Raw genomic sequence first — 26236 nt, 5'->3', positions numbered from 1 at the left:
TTTGTGGGATGTGTGTATCATGTTATTCACAGCAGCCTACACTGAAGACAATTTCTTTTGCCCAGGCTATAAAGTGAAACACTCAGTAGTGTGCTCCCTAACTCCTCAGTATGTAGGTAGTACAATATAATCATCAATTACATGATTACAGATTATTTCCCCCCCTCCCACATTCAGTTCCTATTTTGGATAGCAATCGCTCAGTCAATGAGAATTCAGGATTTCATTTTACTCCCCTCCCTTTGCCTTTTTACTGTACCATACTCAAACTCTGCTCTGAAGACAGACCTATTAATATTCTCAAGGATTTTTGCTTGATCTTTGTCATGGTCTGAGCACAAACAAGGTGAATTTTAACAGCATAAGAAGAAAGTCTTCCTGCCTCCAACTCATGTGTTTGGACTCAGACCAGCCAGATGCCAAGCACCTTGTTCAGGCCCTGGCTAAGACTTGCTTAGAGCACGTAGACTCCTCTGGGAAATTCTCTGTAAAACCCATAAGAGCATATGCAAATTACTTTTTTTTCAGAGATTTAGCATAGCAAAATCTAGATGTACTAGACTAGCAAATGGACTAGACACCAGCAAATGTCATAATTCCCAGCAGTGTGAATATTAGAGCTATTCCAAAAGAAGTTTGCCAGAATTTTAACTGGGGCAAAACACTGAATTTTCACCACCTTTATTTTCAGAGATGTCTGAGCTTCTCTAAATAAAAAAAAATAAATAAAAATTGAGCTGGAGGTAGAAACTGTCAACATGAAAAATGTCAGGCTGGTCGTTGAGATCTGATGGAGTCCTAAGCAAGGGCGAAGTGAGTGGTGGCAGCTGCATGCAATATATCTCAGCCTTTCTGTATCCAACATGGACAGCCTCATGGCACCTCCCAAGCAGTTATGGGTTCTGTCATCACGGCACACGTGGGGTGTAGGGAAGGGTTCTCCACATTTCAGTGGCAGAGCACAGAGACTCTGGGTACAAACAGGCCGACATATTGAAGAGCATTAACGTAGAAAGTGTATAGTATACCTATCTGGTGCCCAATCTGCTAGACTTTGCTTTCTCCCAAACATACATGATCATAGACCATATATGCACCCTTACATGTGATGTGTGTGTCTCTGTGAGAGAGATAGGAGAGACCTGATACACCACCGCACCCAAAGCTGATCCTGTTGAAAGGACAGGGAACTTGAAATATTCTCTTCATGATCCCTAACAATATGGATGGTTTAGCATTGCCCTCCACATACCTAAGATAAAAATAACCTTTCTATAAATGCACCACTGTATTCTTCTGAGGTCGAATAAGACTCCCAATAAAATCACTCCAAGGCATTCAGACTACAATTTACTGTTTATCTCACTGAAAAAAGCTGGTCTCTAGCTTTTCCTTGTCTTTTCTCTCTGGGGCTCTAAAGTCCCCAGAGGTTAACTATTTTGATAAGTTGCATAATGAACTACACGTCAGGGTTACACATCTCCACCACAGAGTATGGAACCGGTGTAAGGCCGCCAGTTTTCATGAGCTATTTTGAGACATGACCGCCAGCCCTGGCTTTCTCAGGATCTGTCAGCATCACAGTAAATGTTTGTTCCCAGGCAGCCGCAGGCACGCATACACACGTCCACCCACCACTGCAAGTCTCCCATTGACCCCCGTATCATTCCCAAGCATCCCACCCAAGCAGGCGTTTCTCCTCTCGCCACAGGATGACCCAGGAGGTGCTCTACTCAAGAAGACATGACAGCAAAAGGAGAGAATCCAGCTCATCCCCATGACAGGCTTCGAACTTTGATCTCCTGGATAATTAGTGCATCTGGTGACGATCTGTGGTTAAAAATGGCTTCCCAGGAAGATCTTAGCCTCAGCCTGGGGAGGTTGGTTATTTTTAACACAGAGTCATTCCACCTTGTGGTGTCCCAGGAAAACAAGCATTTTCAGCAGAACTGGATCTTTAGCATGAACGTGTGATAGCACAACATAACGTTTCCTTTGGCAAACACACTAGTGTCACCTAGTTGCCCAGGCTCATCCACGTACAGCAAGGCTGCCAAGGGACAACAGGATGAAGAAAGGATAACACATTACTAATCTCTAACCACCGGTGTTCAAAGTGCAAACGGAAAGAATGAACACCCTTGACCCTACGGTGCCCTGTTTTGTCACCAGAACAGATGAAGCCCTTGCTGTGACCGGGTCACTTTCCCCGTACCGGGAGTATGCTGCTGTCCCAGCTAGAGGGTCGAGCAGAGAGCCGAGCCTCCAAACCTCTTCTGCTCCTGAGCTTCTTGGCTGCAACTGTTGATTGCAAGAGTGGCACAGATGTAAGGCCACGCAGAACAGAACAACTCACTCTGTAAGGGAATGGAGAGCAAGGTCTCGGTATCCGGACCCTGGCCCTGGTTCAAAAAACCTCAAACAAAATAAAACACAGGAACCCACAGAATGAAAATCCTTCCACCTTCCTTTCTTCTCTGCTGCTCAGGCAGGGGCAAATGGGAAGAAATGGGAAGGATTAGCCCTGTCCTCTTTTCCCATCTGCATGGTTTTGCTCTGATCAACCCCCTGCCTTGTCTTTGAGACTGTGGGACAGTGATGCTGCTTTGCATTTGCCATCGTATGCCTCATGTGGAGTATGCTGTGTAAACAGTGCAAATCTTGACTTTGCATTGTTGAGATGTACGTACTCGTCTGAGTCATGGCTTTGATTTGATTGACAGCCCTCTGCTCCAGAAGACTCTGGAGAGTTTGAGCTGTGGGAGTTTTGTAAACGAGAATGTTATGCAAGTAGCTAGCTATTTTTGTTCAAAGTTTAGTTCTGCACTCCAAGAGACTAAAAATACGTGCACACAAAGTTAAAGAACACGTTTCTAAAACTCATTAAGCAGTCATGCCCTTTCTCCCATGTTTCGCTCCCCACTGGTGGCAACTGCCAAAGTTTTTACACTCACTGCAGAGAATAAGGTTTCTCCTTTGCAACTGGCTGCCTCCTCAGCTTTCATCATCCTCCAAGACCACGGTCCAGTATTCATCACACCGCAGATATTTTCCTTGCAAAGAAATTTGACAGCAACACTGGAGCAGAGAATAAGGTAATTAGTTTACATCAGCTGCAGATTACTGCAGATTACCAGGCAAAGCCCAGCTTTCGGGTCCCCTAACTGCGTGCTGTGAAGTCTCTTTTGCAACATGGTGATGTTGTGACCCCAGACGACAAGGATGAAGGAATTCAAAGACTCCTATCAGGCAGATGAGGGGAGCAGAGGAGGTTGTAGCCAAGTGGGAAAGGAAAGGCAAATTCATGGGTAACTGCTTCTTTATTTTAACAAAAGACCCTGTTAAGTGTTGGGAGGACATGAGTCTCCCACAGGTCCATACTTTGGCCTCAGAAGGCCACATAGAGATGACACAGCCAACCTCCATGCTCTGCCCAAGATTTCCTGGGCGATCTGGTGTCAAGGTCCTAAGCACAGACCACAAGGTATACATACCGAAAGGCTTCCAGGAGCGGGCCGAACACTGAAAGTCGGGTGCCTAAATCCCTTTGTGGGGATTTAGTCTTGCTATGTGCCTTGGTTTTTCTATATTTAAAATCAGATAATGGCATGGCCTTATATCATACAGTGTGAGCATTATGCATATTTTATTGGCTGGCAGGTGATTTGGGGGTGGGGGGTAGGAATGGCAGCCAAAATGAATAGGGTGTAGCTCAGTCTCAAGCTAAGCTTTTGATTCCATCCTGTGCAGTGAAACTTTTGGGACTGAATATATCAGGCCTGTTATCATTTAGATGCTTTAAAGAAAAAAATGCTGAACTTTTAGAAGGTTTTCTGCTGTTAGTTAAAAACTTCAGACAGTTAAATGATACTTGCTAATTCTGGTGCTCTGCTAGGCCCAGACATCTATCGCTGCTGGCAGGTCTAATGAGGAATTTGGTCTGCACAAGAAATAGTTATTCATCATCATATCTCTTTGCCCCTTATGTAAATGTTCTGCTTCGTCTCAGAAGAAAGGAAAGAAAAAAGCTATAAATAAAGAGTAAGTGGCTATTTTTGGAAAAGAATTTTCTTCCTGGTGTATGTGTCTATGTGCGTGTGTAAACAATTATCTTCTACATTTCTGTCAGCTTATCTAATCTCTTAAACAAATACCAAAGCTTTTTTTTATGGCCTAGTTGTCTTAGTCAATCTCTCCAAAGGACTCTTTCAAGGGTCAAATTCTGCCATCCTTTTTCACATGTTCTCAGATTTTTCACGTATCGTAGCACGTCCCAGTAGCACCCATCATAGTAATGGAGCTGGGTCCTGTGCAGAGGGAAAGGTCTGGCCCTTGGAGTTACTCCTTGATCCTATGTGCTGTAAAGACATAAATCCTTACAGATGTAGATCTGTATATTTATATCTGTGTATTGCATGTGCTTTGATTTCATGTATCATCCTGCTAATGGGGTGCATGAGACTATGGGTGGGGGGAAATGCTCCCCACACCAACAGCTTCCCTGGCCAACAGCATCCCCTTGAGCACACACCTACTGCTGTTGCTTCCTCAAAGAAGACTCTTTCTAAGCCTTCTCTGGAAACTTTGAAAAGCTCCATTGCCTCCTTTAGTCACTGAACCTGTAACAGGGCCTTGGAGGGAACCGGCGCCAGCCAGAGGCTGCCTGCAGTGCTGAGGGGGTGAGCGAATGCTTCTCCAAAGGAGGCCCCAGCACAGGTAAGTGCAGAGCTCAGCCTGCCTGTAGAAGCAATTAGGTGGTGAAGGACACCATGCAAATCCCCACGTAGCAAGCTGGAATAGCCTGCACTGGACTTGCAGGAGCTGGGAGGGAAGAAGGGATTTCAAAGAAAGTGAAGTAACTACAATTACAGGTGGATGAGTACTTGGAGAGGGGAACAGTCATGATATATATAAAATAAAAAGCAGTTTTAGGAGCAGAAATAATCTGCTAATGTCAATGGAAAATCTCTCCACAAGAGACAGTAGCCTCATCTGTGCTGATAAGAGATAGGGTTAAGTGAATGGAATATCACATGCCTGGACTGTTCGCGGCTCTCCTTGCGTACGTAAGCAACAAGCTCTAGAGGTTGATAATAGAGGAATGTCAATGCAGAGCTAAAAAAAACCTCTTGTGTGCTGCTTTAAATATTCCCAGGAACTCAGAGCAAGTTCTGAAAGCATCTGATTCAAAGCCTAGGGAGGGCTCTTCATTCGCGCTTGTGATAATACTGCTTACCATGCTGGAAGGCAGACAGAGGCGAGGAGACTTGAAACACTGGATTGGACTCGCTGTGTGTCAAATAATTTTCACCAGGAGCAAAGAGATAACTGAGGAAGGGATGGAGAGAGCGGAATGATTCAAATGCCAGGTTTACTAAGACAATAGCAAGCACATAATGTAAAACTAAAAAAAGTGAGTGTTCTGTACATGCCCAGTTCTTTATGCTCTTATCCCTAATCATTCACTGCTGACCAGTGTCACAGAGACAAGCTTGTGCAGACCTTTGGTCCAACAATACATGTCAGTTGCTATAAGGAGGCATGAAATATGTAATAATTTTTGACTGTTTAGCTGAAATCCTAACCCTGTGGAAGTCAGTGAGAGGTTTTGTCATTGCATTCATTAGGGACAGAAATTAAGTGATTTGGCTGTGGTCATACTGAAAGTCTGTGAGAGAAAAATATTTTAATCCAACACAACATCCCGATCAAACCCACTTCTCAATCAAAAGCTCATCCTTCTTTCTATGTAAGAAGTCCACCCTTCCTTCAAACAGTTATCAAAGACCAATTACTATTAAAGATCTTATGCCACTGTGAAGAATATTTTGAATCCTGGTAACTCAGAGGTCCAGACTCTTGTGTTCTTAGTGTTTCACCGTCCTTCAAAGGCCTAGAAAATACCTATCTGTAGCAGAGGACAGGATTGTAACCAGCTCCCTTGCTTCCCACCTCCAGTTTTATGCTTCTCCTTTAAATTACAGTGGCTAAGTTTCCATAGGGGGCTCCTGGTTCCAGGAGCCACGGTTTCTGCATGCCTAACCCAGCACATTCAGGCACACATCTATAGAGCTGTGAATGCCCACATTACAGGTACAGTCAGAGAGGGGCTACATCTGCTCAGTATCTCTGAAAAATCGGGTCAATAAAGTCTCAGCTTTAGCAGCTATAAGCAGTGAACCCGACACTCCTTTCCCAAATGCCTGAACTCAGTTGAATTTGCTGTGAATTTAGCTTTCCTTGCTGAACCACACATACCAGCACTGGAAAGGGGAAGAAGGACCACATCTATTGAAGGAAAGGATGACAGAAAACCTTTCGGAGAAAGGCCACAGCCACTTTGCTCCTGTGGTCAATTCTCCGTTGTCTGGAATACAGGAGAAACAGGACATCCCAGGGGAAGCAGATAGTAGAGGTACTGCAAGGCACGCAGAGGGCTGGGAGCCAAGGCACCAGTGTGGCTCCCCCCACTCAGCTGCCCTCCGGCAAAGCCATACGGCTGTGGCTGCACGCCAGCCTCGCCTGGGCTAGCGCTGTCTCTATCCTGTGGTTTTTAGTGCTCTGGTCTGGCTGGGCTTATTCGCCACAGTGTGCAGCAAACTCAGAACTGCTTCCAGGCCAGAGCTGACTCTGGAAACGAGTATCAGCACTCACTCTGCACGAGTGGATGCTGCAAGAACCAAGCTGTCCATGCACCAAACAAAACGCAGGGATTTCTGTAAAAATCCCTGGGCTCAAGTATTCTACAGCTGTCTCTCTGAAGCCCTGCACTCTTGCTTTCTGGTGCTGTGTTGTTTTCTGTTGCACTGCAACCTGAGGGTGCTTAATCCATGGCCTGGATGAAGCATCTATTGAGAACAGAGTTAGATTCCTCATTTGGCTCTGTTTAGCTCTGGGTAGAGCTGGAGGAAAATGCACACTTTTAAGCCACCAGTTTGAGGTGTGGCTCCATGCACTGCACAGGGTGAGTACAGCCAGGCCCAGAGACAACTCTGAGGCCAAGTACAGATGTCTCTAACTTGACCGCCATTTCACAGCTGTCAGTCTTGACTCAGTAAGAGTAAAGAAGCTTGGCTGAAATCCACACTGCCATTTATTGTGGTGGTGTGCAGCGTGTAGCAGCACACCTTTGCTAGAATAGAGTTAAGTCAAACTGAGCTGCATGTAAATCAGCAAAGTGTGAAGGGCCAGAAAGGGAGACTGCAGCAGCTCCTCCCCCCATAGTTTCCACAGCTGAATTGTGAGTGCACTTTCACACAGGCTGGCCAAACCCAGAACTGAGGTGTCTTGAAGGCCATGGGTTTTAGGGCCAAAGGCTGAATTCAGCTCATACGCTGAAGTCAGTGTGGTTTTGTGGGTGCAACTTAGTCTGGAACTTCAGCCCGGTGGTTTGAGGAGGGAAGAACAACTTTGCTCTGATTTTAAAGAGAAGAAGAAAGAGAGAGAGAGAACAAAATGCAGACATTCCCTTAAAAGTCTCAAGCACTGTAGTAATTCTGCTTTCCATAAGTGAGAGAGCACTGGAGATTACTCCCACCAGCCTTAAGATCTGGCCCCTGCGGGTGGCAAGCTCTCTGTCCTGTTGGACATTTTGGTCCGAGACAGTCAGCCCCATTTCCCAAGACTGCCTCTCCCTACAAACTTCGCAAGGGGCTTCCACTTGTAGCCAAAGAAACAACAACAAAGCCAAAGCAGTTCAAACTTTGTGCAGTATCACAAAGGCTTTTCTGTACTTCCTCATTTTATGACCAGAGTTTAGGTCTCAGTTCTTAATTCCGTCTGGATGGGAGTCAGGCTTCACCTCCCTATCCCTATTTACCCTCTTTGAGTGTCTCCACGCAGCTTCTGAATGTCTCTCAGCTGCCCACGCACTTCTACAGAACAGGTTTATCACATCCCAGCTCTAACAGTGTTGGGTGGATTTCCTGTGCTTTAAAAATTAAAATAAATTCTGCCTCACCCAAGCAGAATTACTAGAACACAGAGATGTAAACCAAAGGAGACAGAGAGCACGTGCAAGCAGGAGGAGAGTTTCCAGCAAGGAAGCAAGTGCTGCGATCACCTACTTCACCATCCAGCTGCCAGGGGCTACCTCCATCTGCTCTCCCGGGCTACTCAGGACCCTGTCTGTGGCTTCAGCCAGGGCCAGCTGCTTTACCCCACTGTCACTGACCCACTCTGCCACCAGCTGAGAACATGACAAGGGGGTGAAATACAACACCTTGATTTTCTCTTGTTCATTTACTGTGTTGTTTCCTTTCAGCCAGTGCCTCCGGTCACAGCCAGTTCTCATGGGGGTACAGGAGGAGGTAAGAGCTTCTGCTGGGTTAGGCAGACTCCAAATGATGCCTCATTGCTCGTATTGTTACCCTGGTGTCACCAGCATGGAAGGTACAAAACCTAAACTTGCCCTAGTGCTTTCTCAGCTAGGGACAATCCATCCCAATATTGGCTGTCCTGTTCTTGGCTCAGTCCCCTTTAGGGGTTTCACTGCAGTGCCAACACAGACAGCATGCTGTATCCACATGGCAGGCTAAAATACGACACTTCTAATGATGTCCATTTTGTATTTCTTTGTTCTGGTAAGTGGTCTGTAACAAAAGCTGCGCTTATCACTGGTGGCCAGTAGTCAGCATCACTCAGGAGCTACTCAGTGACCAATGTGCAATGCCCTAGTGGTTTTAGTCCAGCTGGGAGCAGACAGGTGTTGAGAGCACAGATCCATCAGCATCAGAAGACCGAGAAGGCCATGGCAAGGACTCATCTATGCGCACTGCACAGAAACACTGCCACTGCTAGTCCTGAAAATGAACTACCCCAGCCAGTCCTTCACCTCCCTGACTCTGCAGAGGGAGAGGAAGCTGCATTTCTCCACACACACCCCTTTTCAGGCAGCAGCATCTTTATTAAAGCCAATTTAAAGGATGCCAGTTAAATTAGGGAGTGGGATGAGACCAAGCCTCCATCAGAAACCAGTTTGCAGACTTTCATATGGCCAACTAGATTTCAAATACTAACTGCTGTCAGACTTTTTTGTGCCCAAGCAAGAGTGAAACCAGGTGCAAATGCCTTCGGAGTCCATAATCAATTCCCTGAGCTTCCCACCTCCCCTTTGAGAGCTTCAGTGCTGGACTGAAACAACTTGATGGTTTTCTGAGCTTTCCTAGGTACCATTCTTCCTCATTTGTGCTGCACAGATATCTACGTATACCTTGAGCAATTCCTCTAAGTCACCCCCTCAAGTAATGAAGGGTGGTCTTTGTCTTTTCTTCTTCTGTACCTTTAGTAGATATTTGAATTAGTGACTAAAAATTGAGAAGAATTAAAGATGATTGGTAGTACTGCATATACTAGACCAGGAAAACCACTGAGTGAGCTGACAGGTAGGTGAATTACTACAGAATTCATCTCAGTGTCGGCCATATCTATTCTGTGCTGTGACAGTGACCTTTTCGGAAGGCAGAGGATTTAGGCTTTGGCACACAAAGACTACTTCCATTCAGACACCCTTGCAAGGCAGATAAAAGGCCTGACCCAAAAACATTCCAGATAAACTTTAAGAGTAAGAAAAAAAATCAATTTTCCAAAGTGTTATTTTTGTCACAGTTTGGAAGACAGAAAGGCTCGGACATATTCCAGTGTCTCATCAGATTCTTATTTCCTTTCACTCATGCACTGTAAACTGCCTTCACGACAAAGGGCTGACGACCTTCAAAAATTAAATAGAGAAAAGAATTCTTCCCAGAGTCTATATTTTGTCCATATATTTTATATCTCTATCTGCTTTCCTCTCAGACAGGTAAACTCTCTGATACCTGCATATAGCAGTTTACCTTAGCATTTCCTCCCCAGGAAGAAATTGCCACCATCCACATTGCAGCCCACGACTGATTTAGTTATGATTTAAGTCAACACAGTTACTTCCTCCACTGAAGAAAAACAAGCTGCTGAGGGGCAGAGTTTTCTCAAGATATGCTAACCTGACCTCTCGCAACTGCCTGGCCATACCTCACCCCTGGGGTATAGGTTGCATCAGTGGGTTTGTTTCAGGAAAACGTGACAACTGAATCCAAACCAGTAATCCTAGTGCCAAGTCTGACGTAACCCCGGCCTGCGATCTCACTCTGCAGCTCTTGCACCACAGGGATCCCTAATTAGCCTGGTTCATGGACAGAGGTGTCCTTTCTACATCTCTCTTGGGGGTATTTCTGGGCGCTTGTCTGTATGCAATGATCGTTGTATATGCAGAGAAACAATTCCACCAAATTCCTTTATGGCCACTCCTTTTCCTTATTAGCTCCCGGTTTTTCCTTCTTTCCTACTTCAGAAGGACCCAGCCGAGCTGTGGGATGGCAGCAGCCCTCAGGGGAAGAGACTGTTAGGATGTTTCCCTTTCCAGCCCCACACAAGCACTCAGAGAGACAGAAAACATGTGGCCACATACCCTGAGTCTCAACCATATCTAATTCCTCTTCACAAAACATTCCCAAATGTTGCAGCCATCCCATGCCTGGATAACACAGTGCTGGTGAGTCTGCCACTTCCCCCTCTCGCAGCCCAAGTGACCTTAGTGTTAAGAAATGTTTTCCTGGTATTCAGCCTACGTTTCCCCTTGCCCAGTTTATCCCATTGTTTCTACTTAATCCTTCCTCGACAACCCTGTCACCCTGAGAAGCATTAACTGTATTTAGCAGGCATACACATTTCTAAGCTACTTCAGGATCAAATAATTCAGGTTAGCTACTTATATATATGACACCATAATAGGCATGATACGTGTTCATCTGCCCCTCAGATGTCCCTCATTTCAGGTCTCGAATTATCCACTAACTTACTGTTGAAAATTGTCAACAAAAAATGCAACATTGGTGGAACAAGCCTATAGAAAGAGCCACTGACACCCAAGCAGTGGATTCCACATCCCAGCTGAGCTTCCAGCTGGAACTGTTTAGTTCATTTTCCTCATTCCTGTTCTTTGTCAGATACAGCATCCCCCATCTGAGCCTTGCTGGTTGGGAAATGCACATGTAATAAATTAAGAGACAAGCATGACTTCTGCGCCAGACACAGCAGGGCCACAAGAGTTGCAAAGAGGTCAGTGAGGAAAAGGATTTTCGTTTGCAGTTCCAAGGGGGTTTTCTGCCAACCCGGCTCCTGGGAATAGGGATATTGCTTCTGGCATGGAGCAATTCTTCTGAGGCCCCTTGAAACACCAACAGGCACTAAGAGCGTGGTGGTAGCTCTTTTGCATCTGATGTCAAGACGTAAATGAAGTGAAGGAAAGGCATTGAGATGTTACGAGACATTGGCATGCTGCAGCTGTGACTACTGCTACCTGCAAAAGTCAAAACCTATTTTCAGAAGCTGGAAATCAGTTTGAAAGCAGGTTTTCAATGTTTTCTACAACTTTCCAGTACTTTCCCCTCCAAAATACAAAATATTTATTTAAAAACTGAAATGCAGAGTAACACAGGAGTTATGCAAAATACTGCATTCTGTAGGCATCACTTAACTACACTGAGCACCATTTTTTTAAAACCCAGAACTCCCACTGCCTTGTGACTTTTTAACCCTTCTATACTTGTGACAGAGCTCTCTCTGGAGAGAGCTGCATGTCCATAACCCCAGCACAGGCATGGGAAACTCAGTAACTTTAGACTGCCAAACCTCCCTCAGGCTTCCTTCCTTTCAGCCATTCAAATTTTTGCCCAAGGAACTTTCTCTTCAGTACCAGTGCTTCTCTTTAGTTGCTAAGATCAAGTGCAAGCAGAACACCTTTTAGGCAAAGCCCAGTCCAAACTGGCCAAGTCTGCACTGGTTTCTCACTGAAAAAACAATTCTACTGAAAATTCTCAGGCCAGACCATGGGGCTTGCAGGAAGTTCAAGAACTAGGGTGCTAGTTTCTTATTTGGAATAAAATTTAAAAGTAGGAAAGTTTCCAATTTCTTTGAAATTGCTTTGAAATCTTCCCCACCAGGAGGTCTGTCCCTTACAGAGAAGATATGTCTGCCGGGAACCACACCACTGCCTACCTGTCAGAGTGGATAAGGAAACAGAGCGATAATGAAAAGCTCACCAAAATCTTCAGGAGTCAGTTCCCAACTTCCTACTGACCTTAGAGAAGTCTGTTAGATTTATTAACAGATTTTTAGGACTTGAGGATGTTCACGACACTGTTAAAGGGTTAACATCAAGACTTTTTCCATACAGAAAAAGGTTTGTCTACAACTTCCCTTTGTTTCCCCCCATCGTCCCTTTCCCACCTTCCCTGCTGCTGATCTTTTCATGAATAGGTCTTTACTGTGCCTCAAAAAAATGCCTCGCTGATGGCCTCGCGCATTCCCCTGACTGTTTGGGGCAATCACAGAGTCAGTCAGAGGGTGTCTTTTGCAGTAAGGAAAGCTTTCTTCCAGGCAGAGGAAGACACTGCCGGAGGCCTCTATATTCACAGCCCTTCTATTTCTGGCTCTCCCTTTTCACAGGGCTTTGTTCACTAAAGCCTGCTCTCTCCCCCCACGGGATATTAGTGAGTATACTTACCGCAGAAGCAGAGTCAACTGGGAAGGAAAAAAAAACAAAAAACAAAAAAACCCACACACACACAATTCTGGCACAGCCTACCCCAGAGAAAAGGGGCCTTGCATCTTACCTCTCTGCCTTTCTCCCTTCCAAGGAGTTCGCTGGAAAGGAGACTAATTAATGGGAATGTCTTAAAGGCTTAAATCCTGCTCTGTGAACTCCCATTTGCCTCTTCATGTAGAAAGTAGAGACTAATCCTACTTTCAATATAGACAGAGGTAGACTGTGCTGATACTGAGCCCAAAGCAATTCGAGAAAGGTCACTGCAATAGTGCAAGGGCTAGCGTAAGCTCAGAGAGCCCCAGAGAGCTCTGGGGAGCTGGCGCTGGGATGTCAAGGTAAATGAAACAGCCCCAGCCCCTGATCTGACTCCTGGCAGAAGGATTTCAGTCCGTGGCAACAGCTCATGGCAGCTCCCCCGAGCCCCAGGATCAGTGTCAGGGATGAGACTGTCTGCACCCACACAACGGGTTTGGCATCTCTTTTCTTCGCTCCTGCCTTGCCCTGCAAAGCACAGCAGAATAACATTTCCACGAGCAGTCAACACATAGTGGCCCGATGTCTGCCACCACGCTGATGGGGCTGCAAATTCAGGCTGTAGTACAAAGATCCTGAACCAGACACCATAGGAGTTTGTTATACTTTCCATTGTGGCATGTGACCTTTTCCAAAAGCGGACGAGTTAAGCTGGAGCAGGGCTACATGTGCAGCTTGACATCAGATTTCTAGGCAATGCTTAAAGTTCCTTGTAACCACATTGCCAAGGTGTATAAAATACATAGGAAGGGTAAAGCATTGCAGTCTGTCTCCAGATTTACATAGGAGCACATTTGCCAAGCTGGATGTTAATGCTATCTTTGTCTTTCCACATTAGTTCTTTACATCTAACTTGTCCTCTTCCATCACTTCTCTCTTTTTTTTCTCTAGCAATTTTCATTGTTCTTCCTGCAGAGGCCCATTTAGGCCAGTTTCACCAGTGAAACACACCGTTAACTACTTCCTCATCCCCTGAGGAGTACAACCCACCCTCCTGTAGATTTTCATCAGTGGCTCTTCTGAACATTTTTTTCAGATGCCGTTTGAAACAACTTGGTGTTTGAGTGCAAGACTGATACCTATGCCAAGGTCAAACCAATTATTTCAGTCCTTGCCCACAGGTGCTGAAGCAATCATACTTTGTGCCAACCTTATTGCATTTTCACCAGCTCCAGGCTACCTGCAGCCTTATCCATGGATGTTTAAGGCTTTTTACTGTTGAACCCTGCAAAATCACCAAAAACATGTGCTACCTTCCATTCTCCAGTGTGCTGCTACATAGCGAATATTTACTAGCTTGCTCCCTTTCTGAACTTAAACCTTATTGGTTCTTAAGCTAGAAAATTCTCTATCTTGAGTGCAATTGCCTTCAGGCTGTGGCACAGCAATATTTCAATAGCACGTACTGATAACGTGTTTGTGTAGTGGTTTCTATCAGCACATGAAGCCATCCCTTTCCCCAGGAGGGACCATCAGGGACTAGACTGTAATCTTGGACAATTCTCCAGGCTCCCAACTACCACTGTCAGGGTTTCATCTGCCCACATGAATGCACTTCCACCAGTTTCAGTTCTGGTCGTATGTTATCCCAACCAGTTATTGCTTTTTTGTATCCAGCCTATCTCTCATCGGTTCTTTTGATTTGAGCATACACGCATTTCCTCACCTGGCACCTAGCAGATAAGGAAACACTTTTATGCTCAAATCCCAAGTGTGCACCATTATCAGCTGGTCTGATCAGAGCCATTTCTCCTGTAATTTCTGTGGTGGCAGCAACGGTCTTGCCAAAACAGCTCTTGGCTCTTTAAGTACGCACTAGGACCCCCCACAGGAATAGTACATGTCCAACAGGGCCTTGTACACTCTGTCAAATGCAAGTATCAAATGCAAGCTATGATTTTTGTGCTTATTGCTCTGATCACTAGAAGCGGTGATGAATCCCTTTATTTTCACAGATACCACTGAGCAGTTCTGCCTAAGCAATGATATTCTCTCTCTGCTGGCCTGGGTCTGGATGAATATGGGGAACCTAGAGGTGAAGGACTTTTATAGCCCATTACCCAGCCTCCTGAGCCATGCAGTTCCCAGCTGCCACTGCTCTTGATAGATTACCATGTTACACAGAAGCTGTGTCCGTGCTCTCTTTCTCCCTTAATCTCAGCTTGGAAACACAGTGTGAAAACAGATTTTACTTTCTCCAAATATTTTTTCTTTCCTCCTCAGCAGATTTGCTACTAGCCCATCACCTTGTGGGAGAGGGAAGGAAGACACTTAGTATTTTAGGAGGAAAGGATGGCACATTTAACCTCATGTACGATGGAAGCTGGAAATGTACGCTATCAGTAGCTAAGTGAGCAGGAAGCTGAGGATAAAGGACATTATAACTTGGGAAACTTTGGGCATAGCCTTGGGATGTTTCAGTGATGTGTTCTTTTATCTCAGCCAGATACTCAGAGGGATGCTATACTACAAACTGCTTGCAGAAAACTGAATAAACATCCAATCTCAAAAGTAAGTTCAATTCCTGCTTCTCTAGTTAAAATAATGATTACAGATGCTTATCTGAAACACCAGGAAGCTTTGCTCCCATCTTGAAATGCTGCAGGCTTGGTGACCTATCCCAACTGCTTGCATAAATGAGGAGGGTATAGCAAAGCCTACAATCCACGGCAGCAAATCCTTCGGCTACCAGCAGTGCAAGCAGTATCTTACAGCTGTTTTCATCAATAGGTGCCAGAGTGCTTTGCAGACGAAAGAAACACGTTATTATCACTATTACAGACTTAGGATAGCAGTCAGGAGATGGCAAGGCTGAGTTTAAAGAACAGCAGTGGAAATAAGACAGGAGTGGAGGCCCCCAGCCCAGCACCTGCTCTACCCAGCACCATCTCCCTCGAGACTGGCAGGAAAACGAAGCAAAGCTCTGTGTCCTCTTGAGGTCTGTAACCAAGACAGGTCAGGGTCTCCCTGTTTTCTGAGAAAGCCCCTGGAAAGAGGTCTTTAAGGGGCTGTGTCAAAGACCAATAAGCAAGGCTGGGGTTCACCAAACCTGGTATTTTTCTTCCAAGTGGATTTCCTCATTTTTACTTCTGCTTAGCTGCTCAAAGCTAGTTCTAGGAAAAGCCAGATAGAACTGGGATAAAATGCATCAACCACCACAAAAGGAAGAACATATTCATCTGTCCCCAGCCTTCTGAGCTCTCCTCCTAACCCAGCAAAGCCTGGACCAACAGAGACACTGACAGAGAGACCCAAGAGGAGCAGAAACAGAGGCCTGCTATGCTGTCAGGTAGCCAGGTCTGGGAGGAACATAGCTATGACTTCACGGTCCACCTCCATGCCCAAGAACCCAGCCGTGCACCAGTCTTCAGGGAAACTGTGCAGTTCGCTGGGTCCCAGGGCTGGGAAGATGACCTGCCTCTCTGGGATAGCACACAGGTGCTGTGGGCTGCACTGGCATCATCACTTCTTTCATCCAGAGAGGGAATTCAGCCACATACCTTAAGACACTTTTCTTTTAACTGCATCACTGGCATCCTACCATCTCCTTCTTATGAGCCCCTTCCCAGGCCAAGGACTTTCTACTGAAGCGAACACCACAGATTTAGGCTGTAGTTACAACATTATTCCTGTTTCTGTAAGAAGGAACTGTACTGCAGGCAATACCTTTCTTCTAGCATAAGGGATTTTATTACTGCACAGACACAGACTAGGAGACAGTACCTGCTCAAAAAAAAAAAAAAAAAAAAAAATCACAGTCTAATGGACAGAGATCCATTATCCTCACTTTTCAGAAAGCTAGTTAAAGCTTGGAGGATGAACGGATTTTCCTGAGAAGTCTGTGGCAGTCATCTTGAGCCCAAGTGCAATACTGCCCTACACGATGACCCTTCTGCATCTGCTCAGCCAAAGTGTCTCTGCACTGCTCACCAACATGTGCTCAGCACCAACAGATTTTCTGACATCCAAAATCCAGTACTGTCATGTCACTGCTGGACTCAAGGAGAAGGAGCAGCAGGTCACAAAGACCAAAACCTCATTTAAATGCACTGAGATCCCACATGCAGGAACAGCAAAAAGAGCAAATATGAAAGACAAGCAAAAAGAGGAAATTATTTGCTCTGAGAGTTCAGGGCAGTTTGCAGTGACCAGACATGAAAGTTTTGCTTTAACACAGGGACTGTACGGCCCTGTAATCCATCTGACACATCCAAACACTTTGCCCAGGGTGCATCGTCACTTGGAACAACACTTCCCTTGCTACAAGGCACTTCCTAATGTTCTATCGATTTCAATAGATGTCCCAGTAAATGTGTTACAGAGGGAACAACAGTCCAGAAGGAATGGAAAGTTCATGTGGTAATACCGCACTGTTCAGTGCAAAAAGGAAAATGAGTTTTCAGAGGGTAGGTTATTGGCAGGTCAATGCAATGCTCGCAGCTCTGGCAACGAGCAGCCCAGCCAGAGGCAGGGGTAACACAGGCAACCTTCCCTCAGACAGCTCGGTGAAGTCCCCTGTACTGGGCGCTGACCTGCCCTCAAAGACAGTCACCTCCTGGTTCAGCCTCCCGAGCCTCCTGTGGTCCCCCCAGTGTAGCTCCATCCTCCTGTGAAACATCCCCCGCCAGCCCCAGCTCTCCAGCTCTGCCGAGGCAAAGCCAGTCCCATGCAGCCACCAGCCTGCCCATCCCCAGGAGGAAATAACCACCTCCTCGAGGTCCAGCCAAAGCACAGGGCACCATCTGCCAGGGGAAAACCTACTGCAGCAGAACGGTTTAGCTGCACACGGGGGAATCTGGAGGGCAGTGTTATTTGCTAGCTGCCTCTGTTTAGGAGCAAAGTGAGGACTGAATTTCTATTCTGGGGCTGTTTGCGCTTCCTGTTTGGTGCAAGAACCTCAAAGGGGAATTAGCATTTATACGGCTCTGGTCACGTCATCCCATTGTTTCCGTGCAGTCAGGAGGCTGCGGGGAGCGAGGAGGAAAGAGCGAAGCATCCCAGCAGGCTGCCCCATCCACGGCTCCCTGCCAGCAGTGGCACTTTGCGGGGAGACAAAGCAAAAGGCTTGGTGGAGTCGGCGATTTCCCACCTTCTGCAAAGGGAACAGCATAGAGAGCGTCAGTCAAACGGCTGGAAGTGCCGCTTCTCCTTGCACAGTGGAAAAGGCAAAGAAAGCACAGGAAGAATTTCTCGTTGGAAATCTAGGAGACACAAACACACTCCAAAGTCCTTACAGGCTGGTGGCGGGAGTCCTAAAGTCCCTTGAGAGATGTCAGCTTCTCAGCTAGTGCAAAGATAAGGCTCCTGCAACCGCTTGTCCAATGCCATAATGTTCCCTGGCATAGACAGACTGAAGTCAGGGTGCAGAAAAGCCCAGTGCCTTCCACACAGGCGAGGGGAGGAACCGTCTCCAGCGGGAAGGTGTGCCAGCAGGACCCCAGGCTACCCCGGGAGGAGTCTGTCACAGTCAGGCCCAACAACCCCCTGCGGTCTACCCTACCCGGGGGTAGGGTACACAGTAAAGATGATGAAGTACCGAAATGTTGAACTAACAGGAGTCATGCAAATTCCTACATATGTAAAAGTTCCTGTTTCAACTTGATCAGTAGAGGAAATTGTCCTGCTGACCACTTTAACCTAACACCAGATTTTCAAGTCTCTCCGAGTCTGTGTTTTAGGGACAGTCTTGACGTAGCACTGTTTGCATCTCTGGCAGTTTTTCCATGGATCAGGACTAAGCCTCTGCCACTGAACGGCATTTAAACAAAACAAGGTACACATGCAAGGCTTGGTATGCGAGAACCAGCCTCCCAATTTTGACAATTAGCTTTAAAGGAACCAGGATTTCACCTGCAATATTTGCTGACCTATCGAGCAATCATGTAACCCTTAACTAAATGAGAACTTCTGCTTCTCTATACCTTTGACATAGTTTTATACATGATGCTTTAATTTTTTGTTTCCTTTCCTCATTTCATTTCCTCTTTAAATTCCAAGACAACTGCCTGTGTGCAAGGATAGCAGCTGTTTTATTCCTGGAGCTACTACTCAGTTACAAAACAGAGAAACACTGGGCTTTCTGCAGGAAACTTGACTTTTGTTCTTTCCTGATTTGTTGCCATTTTCCTTAAGCTGAAGCTAGTATCTGTTTAGAACAAGAAAATATATTTTGCTTTTCTGCTTGGGAGGAAAGAGCTCACTCCTTGTCAACAGCAGTGTGTCCTTTTAGAAACAGAAATATTTTCTCTCTCAGACTTCAGTAAGACATTTTTGCAATGTTATGAATCCAAACATTTGGCAGGATTGTGCAGACAATGAGAGGGAAAGAGACCACTGAAACATGAAAGAGCAAACAGGATCACAGCTAGTCACTGCATGAACTATTTCTGCAGGAGCACAAGCTCCAAACAGGAGTCTTTTCTGCAAGGCACTCTCTGTGCCCACAGAGCCATCAGCACAAAGCTATTACACAAAAGGGGTCATATAGTAGTACCTTTTCTCACATTGAATAGTACCTTATATCACAGCTGCTACAGCTTAGGATGTGGCCTGCAGAATTGCAGCACTTCGTACTTCCATACACAAAGAGCAGAATCCATTCTTGAAGTTTAGGATTTATATTTTGGACTAACAACAGAACTGGACAGAGCCCAGTACATATACCTCCTCTGTAACCATCAACAGCTTTCCCAGAAAAGATGAAAGTCACCAGCTTCCATGCATGGGGAGGACTCTTGGTTAGCCAAAGGGTTCATTCACAGGAGTAGAGGAAAGTGGTGTTTTGTTTTCATTGCCACAGACCTATTGGAAACAGAGCAAGCGCTGTGATAAAGTTTATTCTTTGCATCTGAGAGCCAGGAGGCTCAGTTATGGCCAAACATGCTCAAAAAAAGTATTGTACTGAAACTTTTGGGTGCTGATCCAATAAGCTCAGCAAAGCTTTTAAACTGTGAAGTTTTCCCATCCCTGGCTATCATTGCCTTTAGCCTTCACTAGCAACAGCCCTAAGGAATCAGAGCTCAGAGCAGTTGTGTCATGCAGACTCACCCAGCTCCCTCTGGAGCAGGAGTCGAGATGCTGTGCAAATTCACTGATGACTAATGCTACTAGCACAATGTAGTGCAAAGATTCACAGTCTTTAACAAAAAAGCCCAGTGTCATTTTCCAAAAGGAAAAGTGCATTGCTTGAAGGAAAAAAAAAAATCAGGAAGCACCATCTTTTAGCAGCGAGGCTGGGCTCCCCTCTAGGGCCCAAGCGAGCCTCAGTGCCCAGAAGCCCCAGCATGAGATGGTGGTTTTGAAATGGAAACGTGTTGCAGCTAAGGGAAACAGACCTGCACTGTTCCTCAGGAGAAGGCACTGAGCTGGTACCAGGAGATGCAGGTCTTACTTGCGGCTCTCTCAACAGTTCACTATTTGCTAAGCAAATCACATCACCTTAGCCTCAGCTTCCCTCCTCTCCTCCCCTGCCTCCCCCCAGAAAAACAACTCTAGAGCAGGATGAGAATTGCTTTTCCACATCCCCCAAAAAAAAGTAAACAGTGTTTCCTATAATTTTCCCCACCCATTTAGGTTATAAAAAGATAGTAAGACTCTTGAAAGCTTTTGTAAGCCAGAGTGCTTTTTTTTTTTTTTTTTTTTTTGCAAGTGAGAAAGAAGTTTGATTCAAGCCAAAGTACTATTTTTACTGTATGTTTTAAGACTGTACCATTAACCGAAAACCATTCAAACTAGAAGGACATTTCTTCACTTTCAGTTCTGGCAGGCTTCTTCCCCCTTCCCACCTCAGGTGTTTTTTTCTGCATTGAAGAGCAAGCACATCAGAGCTGAGCTCTCCACACAGGTTTGCACATGGGTTTCCTCCAGCAGCCCCTTGTCCCATCCCAGCATGAGGCTTCTAGAGAACTGCTGCTTTTCAGAGAAAAAATACCAGCACTTTTTTATATGCTAACCAGCCTCAAAGGACTTTACAATGACCACCCTAGGAAAGGCAAGTAAAAAATGACCCCCAATCAAGTGAGACTATTCTGCTTTTGCCCTGCTCCTCACCTACCTTTCTCCTTTCTTTGCCTCTCCTCCACATCCACATGCAGGCTCTAACTGGCCCTCGAGCCCAAGCTCTTCTCACAAACACGACCCTGCAGTACTGACTCATGACTAGTATCTGCTCAAGCCCGCTCAGGAGGATTACTCACACAGTTAACAGCCCAGCTATCCTGCATGCACACCCATGCCTTTGTAGCTGGGCTTCAGTCCCCTCACCTGACCTAATTACTGCAAGACCAGAGCGCTACAACCCACACACACATACACACACTTTCCCCCATGCTTTTCTTGGTTTTAACTTGGCTTTGCACCCATTACGGAAGCAAAGCACAGCCAGCTTTCTACTGCAAGAGCTTGCTGTGCCAGTCAGTGAGGAACAGCAAAGCAGGGACTATGTCCCTGGCAAAGACAACATACAGGTACTTTGCATGGCCAGCAGCAAAGCAACAAGTGTATGTATGGATGGGGCCACACATCCCTTTTCTGGCTGGCAATATCTCCAAGAGCTGGAGAGCCAAAAGCCACAGGTGAAAATCAGTAGAACAGAGAGGGAAAAAGAACAAGGGTGGAGCCCCAGCAGCTTCTCCTGCTCTGTCCTGGAGGCACCAAAGGCTGCCTGCGCCTTTGCCAGGAGGGCACAGGGCCAGTCCTGCCAAGCAGGAGTGTTCACAGATCTGGCATCCACAACAAAAGTGGCAATAGTTTTGGTTTTGGTGCTGTTTTTCCAAAAGCCAATGAGCATATTGTTGATCATGTGTTTTTGTGTTTGTTTTTGGGTTGTTTTTAATGTAAGCTGGGTTCTCTTTACTCACCTTCCAGTTTCTGAACCTTCAGGATATGCATAATTTACTTTCTCAAGCCTTTCTGTGCAAAAAAGGGCTGAAAACATTCTTTTTCATTTAAAAGAAAGCTGAGATTCTTTGACAATGGGATGACTCTGGGCTTTGAAGGACACACTAAAAATTACGAGACTCCTGATAAAATCATAGGAGTTGGCAAGGCCATATTTCCCCTGAACAATAATGATTTCTTTGCCTGTGAGTGTCAGCGTGTTGAAGTGCCTATGAAGTTCCTGCTCTGCCACTGAATTTGCATGTGTTTCTTTTTGGTTCTTTCCCTCTCCAGCCCTCTACCCCGCCAGAGAGTAGACATTCCTGAAAATCAACTAACCACAATCCCATACTTTACAGCCTGCAGACCTTGAAGCAAATGAGCCTTGAAGAGTAATTGTAGCATTACGGGGACCAAATGATGCTGAATTACGCAGTGTTTAGCGGATGCTGTTTAGTGAATTGTTTGAGGGGGGGAAAAAAGCGTTAGATAATTGAATTAAAAATATTAAAGAACAGGAAGGTGACACTGTGTGATGGAAAGCAATGCAGAGCTGCAGAATATAGCCCTCTCTTTGCTGAGGCCGTTCTGGGAAGAGTGTGGCACTGTAACATGAGATACAGGTAGGGAGTGAGGCAGTGGGTTGAGTTTCTTATAGACTTGACAGTCAATTGACTGTGTTGTTTATGTGCCAAATGCAGAAGCCTTTTATCATCAGACACTTATTACTACAGCAGAGCCTAGGGGCCATAACTGAGCCTGGCCCACACTGCTCTAGGCTCTGTGCAAACCTAGAGGTTTATGCTGCTTTCAGATGAGCAGTTGAAATGTGAAAAAAAAATCACTTCCCCAAATGGCACAGCAATGCTAGCTAAAACTCTCACTGTTTTCACTAGCAAAAATGTTTTCTACAGCCCCCACCTCATAGACCCTGGTTAAACCTGTGCTGGGATAGGAACTCTCTTCGCAATAGAGGCTGCATCTCCACTGGGAGGAAGAGGGAGGGTGGCGGTTCAGATATACTCATAGCATCTTGTGATATCAGTAAGTCCTTTTAAATGTAGACAACTACAGTTAGGGTCCTGTCCCAGAAAGGTTGCAGACCAGAGGCAGGGCAGATGACAGGTAAGGGAAGGGAGGTGTTACTATTTTTTATCACAGTCATAACTTAATCTAGCTCTCACATAGCACTTTTTCTCAGGCACCGATTTGGCCGAGGCACTTACGTTAGACGTGCGGAGTTCCTTATATTTTCCTTCTAAAGGCCATGGAGACAGGTCCCTTTAGAGAATGTTTCAATCCACCAAATTACTATACCTCTTCTGGAGCGTCTGTGTGGCTGTAGAAGGAGCTGAGAGTGACTACGTGCCTAACTGAAGCACTTCAGGTAACTCACATTAGCTAGGACGAAACCAGGCTCCAGTGATCGACAAAGCAGATGTGAACCAGTATTTCCATTCTGTAGCCTCAGAAGCTGTGGGATGCATGTACCTTAACCAAAATATATCTTCCCAGAATGCTTAGATTAACTCCTATTGACAGCGAGATTTTTTTTTTGTTTAAAAATAAGTAAAGGCTGCAGGCCTTGTCTCAGTGGCATTATTACTAACCCACCCAAAAGAAAAGCAGCAGCAGTAGAAATAATGAAGCAAACACAATCACTCCACATAGTCATATGTGCTCGGCGATCACTGCTCATCTCTGTATGCATTTACCCAGCAGTGTATTTCTGTATATTTTAGAAATGTGATTCAGTATTATTATTTCCGTTCTTCAGATGTAGAAATGAAGCTACAGAGAAGATAATCAAATTGCTCAAGATCACACAGGAAATTGGTAACGGAACAAGGGATGGAAATAGGTGTTCCCCTGACCTGCCCATTACACGCTGTTGACTTCCTGCCAACGCTGTAGCATTACACAGGTCCTGGAGAACACAAGGCTGCTGTAATATTTGGAGGACTTGTTGCCCAAAGCTCTGGTATTTGTACGTGGACAGGAACTTGGGAGAAGGTGGAAAAGGTAGAAAGGGAACACAGAAAAGTCCCTTCAGGACTTTGCCTCTGCTTCGTGAGTACCGGTGGTCTTCTCAGTCCCCGGTTAGCAAGGCCTGGGGATCAGCAACGAGGATGATGGACAGGGCAGTGGGACAAGAGGGAGTTTTGCTGGGTTGATGAGGAAATCCTCATGCAGAAATGCCACTCAAGCAGCGAGTGGGTGAAGAGCCCGGCATTTCGCAGACACCCAAGGGAGGTGCAGACAGCCAGCGCATGGCTCAGGCACGCCAGCCTGAGGGGCTGTGCTGTGCCAGCACAGGGTGAGATATAGAAATACTGTTAAATGGGGTAGAGTGGGCTGGTAAGGAGGGGTGAAAACGCAGCACCCACTTTCCTCATGAGAACAAATAACCCTGCCATTCACTGAGAGTCATTTTACACCAGCGTATAGACTCCAAGCACCCCAGAGCTTGGGGAAAGCAGTACGACCCTGCATAGAGATTTCCCGTGTTTACCCACCACGTATCCTGCATCCAAGAGCAGTGCGGCTGCCTGCAGGAGTGAGCGCAGACACAGAAATCAGCAGGATGTCACTTTGCCACTGACTCATGGCACAGGTTTGGGCAATTCACTCCATCCTCCTTCCTGAGCTTCCCACACAGTCTGGCCAGCAAAGTACGGAGCACCAAGGCTTCCTCCATGTGCTCAGTGAAGCAAGAGTTTGAGGGAGGAAGGGGGGTAGGAGGCAGAAATAGGTGACAATCTAATTAAAGAATGTACTACAGTGTGTTGCACTGGCAACCCCATTGCAGGCGTTTCCTGACTTAGGGATGTTGCCAACTTTGCCACCTCTGAGTTTCCTTCACGTGGTTTCTAGCATGTAATACAGATGCAGGACACAGCCACACTGGGATGGAGCTATTAAGGTGCAGCCAGCAGGCACGAGCCGGACTGATTGAGAGGTGTTTGAATCAGACCTTCCAGCTCTGGCCTCTCTTGTTTGCGTACGCACACGGAGGCGAAGGGCAGCTTGTGTCTTCCCAGCCACCCTGGAAACCTGTCTGGGTGGAAGCTAAGGCTTTAAGTTACCTTTTGGCTTGCCACTCATTGTTCAGTGTTTAAACACAGGTGTCTGTTGCTGTTGACACTGAGTGATAAGTGGAGACATTTTTTCCATCGGAAAGAATCTCAAGAATTTCCCCGTTCTCTTTTTATTCCTTTTTCCTTCTGTCTCTTTGTAATGAGACTTTTATTGGAGGGTGTGGGGTAGCTGACACAAGGCAGAGGTGTGACAGCGCTCAAATGAGCCCTTAGATGTTATTTTAAAATTATATCCCCCTGCCTTCCCTTCCCACAAACACAGCCACTTTAGTCACAAGCTTTAAATGCTTATTCAAATTGAAGTCTTCCTTTCTTTGCACACCCTCAACCGTCTTCAATGGCCAGTCTTTAATGGCTTCTGCTCTATTAACTGTCTCGTAAGCCAAGCCCACCAAAAGGCAGACAGCAAACACCTCCAGAGCCCAGTTACTCCTCCTGAAGCAGTAACTGTGGTGACTTCTGCATTGCTAAGGCTGAATTTGAACCTTTGCAACCCAACTCAGAATTCACACTGCCCAGCCTCCTGCCAGCCTGAAAGAGAGGAGTAAAATGCTCAGAGCTTAGGATGGTAATTGGGAGAAAAATGTTCAGACCTAAGTATAAAAACAGTGCTTTCCTGAAAGAAAAAAGTACACATTAGCTCAGTGAGGGACTTCCTTCACTCTCCTTGCCCATCTCACAGCACTGACCTGTTGCAATAAAACAATCCAGCAACTCAACATCGCTGGCTCCAGAGTGAAATCACCACACAGAAGCACAGGTGTCCTTGTTGGGGACAAATCACCAAGTGGTGGCCTGCACCAAGCAGTGGCTTGAGGTGCGTTGGCAGCGACACGGCGTGGGGACAAAATGTAATGGAATAGCCACAGGCCTGAGTTTCTGGGGTTGTGTGGCAGGGAACCACGACCAGAAGAGCGTGGCCATGGGGTGTCCAGTCCGGGATGTGGATGGAGCTAGTAGCAACAGTGTTGGCGAGTGTCTGGAAGATCTCGAGCGAACTGCTGGGGAGTGAGAAGATCAGGGAGAGAGGAAAACGTCTCTGGCTTCGTGGCGAAGCCAGCTGAAAGGGCTGCGTGGGGGATGCACGCTGATGCTGCCTCTGCCACATCCTCTGCTCTTTTCTTGGCTCTGCCATGAGGTCAAGTGTGGTCTTGGTAAGTCACAAAACCCCTCTCTGCCTCTTATTTTCCATCTGTAAAGTGGGCTGATGCTAAGCTACTTCCCTGAGATGAGCGTCAGGCAGCTGGTGGGCATGCTGCGAGGGGGAGGCAGAAGCCATGCTCTGTGATGGCTGCTCTGCAACCTCTGTGGAGCCAACCTGTATGAAATCTGCATGGAGCTAAGCTGGCAGAAGGGACTGGTGTCTGCAATAGAAAGCTCCTCTGGGGAGCAGACAAAGGGGGCGATGACGCAGGTTTGGAGGAAGGATGGCGGGACTGCTTCTCCCTGGGCTGGGGGACGGTCCCTTTGCACCTTGGCTCTGTACCCCTGGGAGGGAAATCTGCTTGGGTAGGTTTCTCCAGGCGGTTCTGATGCTTTCCAGCATCAGACATTTTCCACAAGCTCTTATTTTTTTAATGCTTAATTGTGGTTTATGTTTAAAGGGGACATTCAAGTCATTTCTTATATCATCCAAGCTGGTTAG

At 46.2% G+C, this 26236-nt stretch overlaps 1 long non-coding RNA gene across 2 annotated transcripts in view; it reads right to left on the bottom strand.

Moving 5' to 3' along the window:
• The window catches only part of LOC135327955 (uncharacterized), a 30453-nt gene extending 9633 nt beyond the window's left edge, over positions 1 to 20820 (bottom strand). Inside the window, exons 1-4 of one of the 2 annotated variants that reach the window (XR_010388631.1) lie at positions 20670 to 20820; positions 19132 to 19417; positions 5237 to 5328; positions 2955 to 3078 (exon numbers count right to left, since the gene is read on the bottom strand). This is a non-coding gene — a long non-coding RNA (uncharacterized LOC135327955). The remainder of the gene's footprint in view (positions 1 to 2954; positions 3079 to 5236; positions 5329 to 19131; positions 19418 to 20669) is intronic. The other variant, XR_010388632.1, reaches the window with a different exon arrangement.
• Positions 20821 to 26236: the final 5416 nt, after the last annotated feature.

The sequence above is a fragment of the Dromaius novaehollandiae genome, chromosome 3 (genome assembly GCF_036370855.1).
Source record: "Dromaius novaehollandiae isolate bDroNov1 chromosome 3, bDroNov1.hap1, whole genome shotgun sequence".
NCBI classification, from domain to species: Eukaryota; Metazoa; Chordata; class Aves; order Casuariiformes; family Dromaiidae; genus Dromaius; species Dromaius novaehollandiae.
Note: the sequence above shows the minus strand (reverse complement) of the source record. Positions and strands in the feature narration are given on the sequence as shown.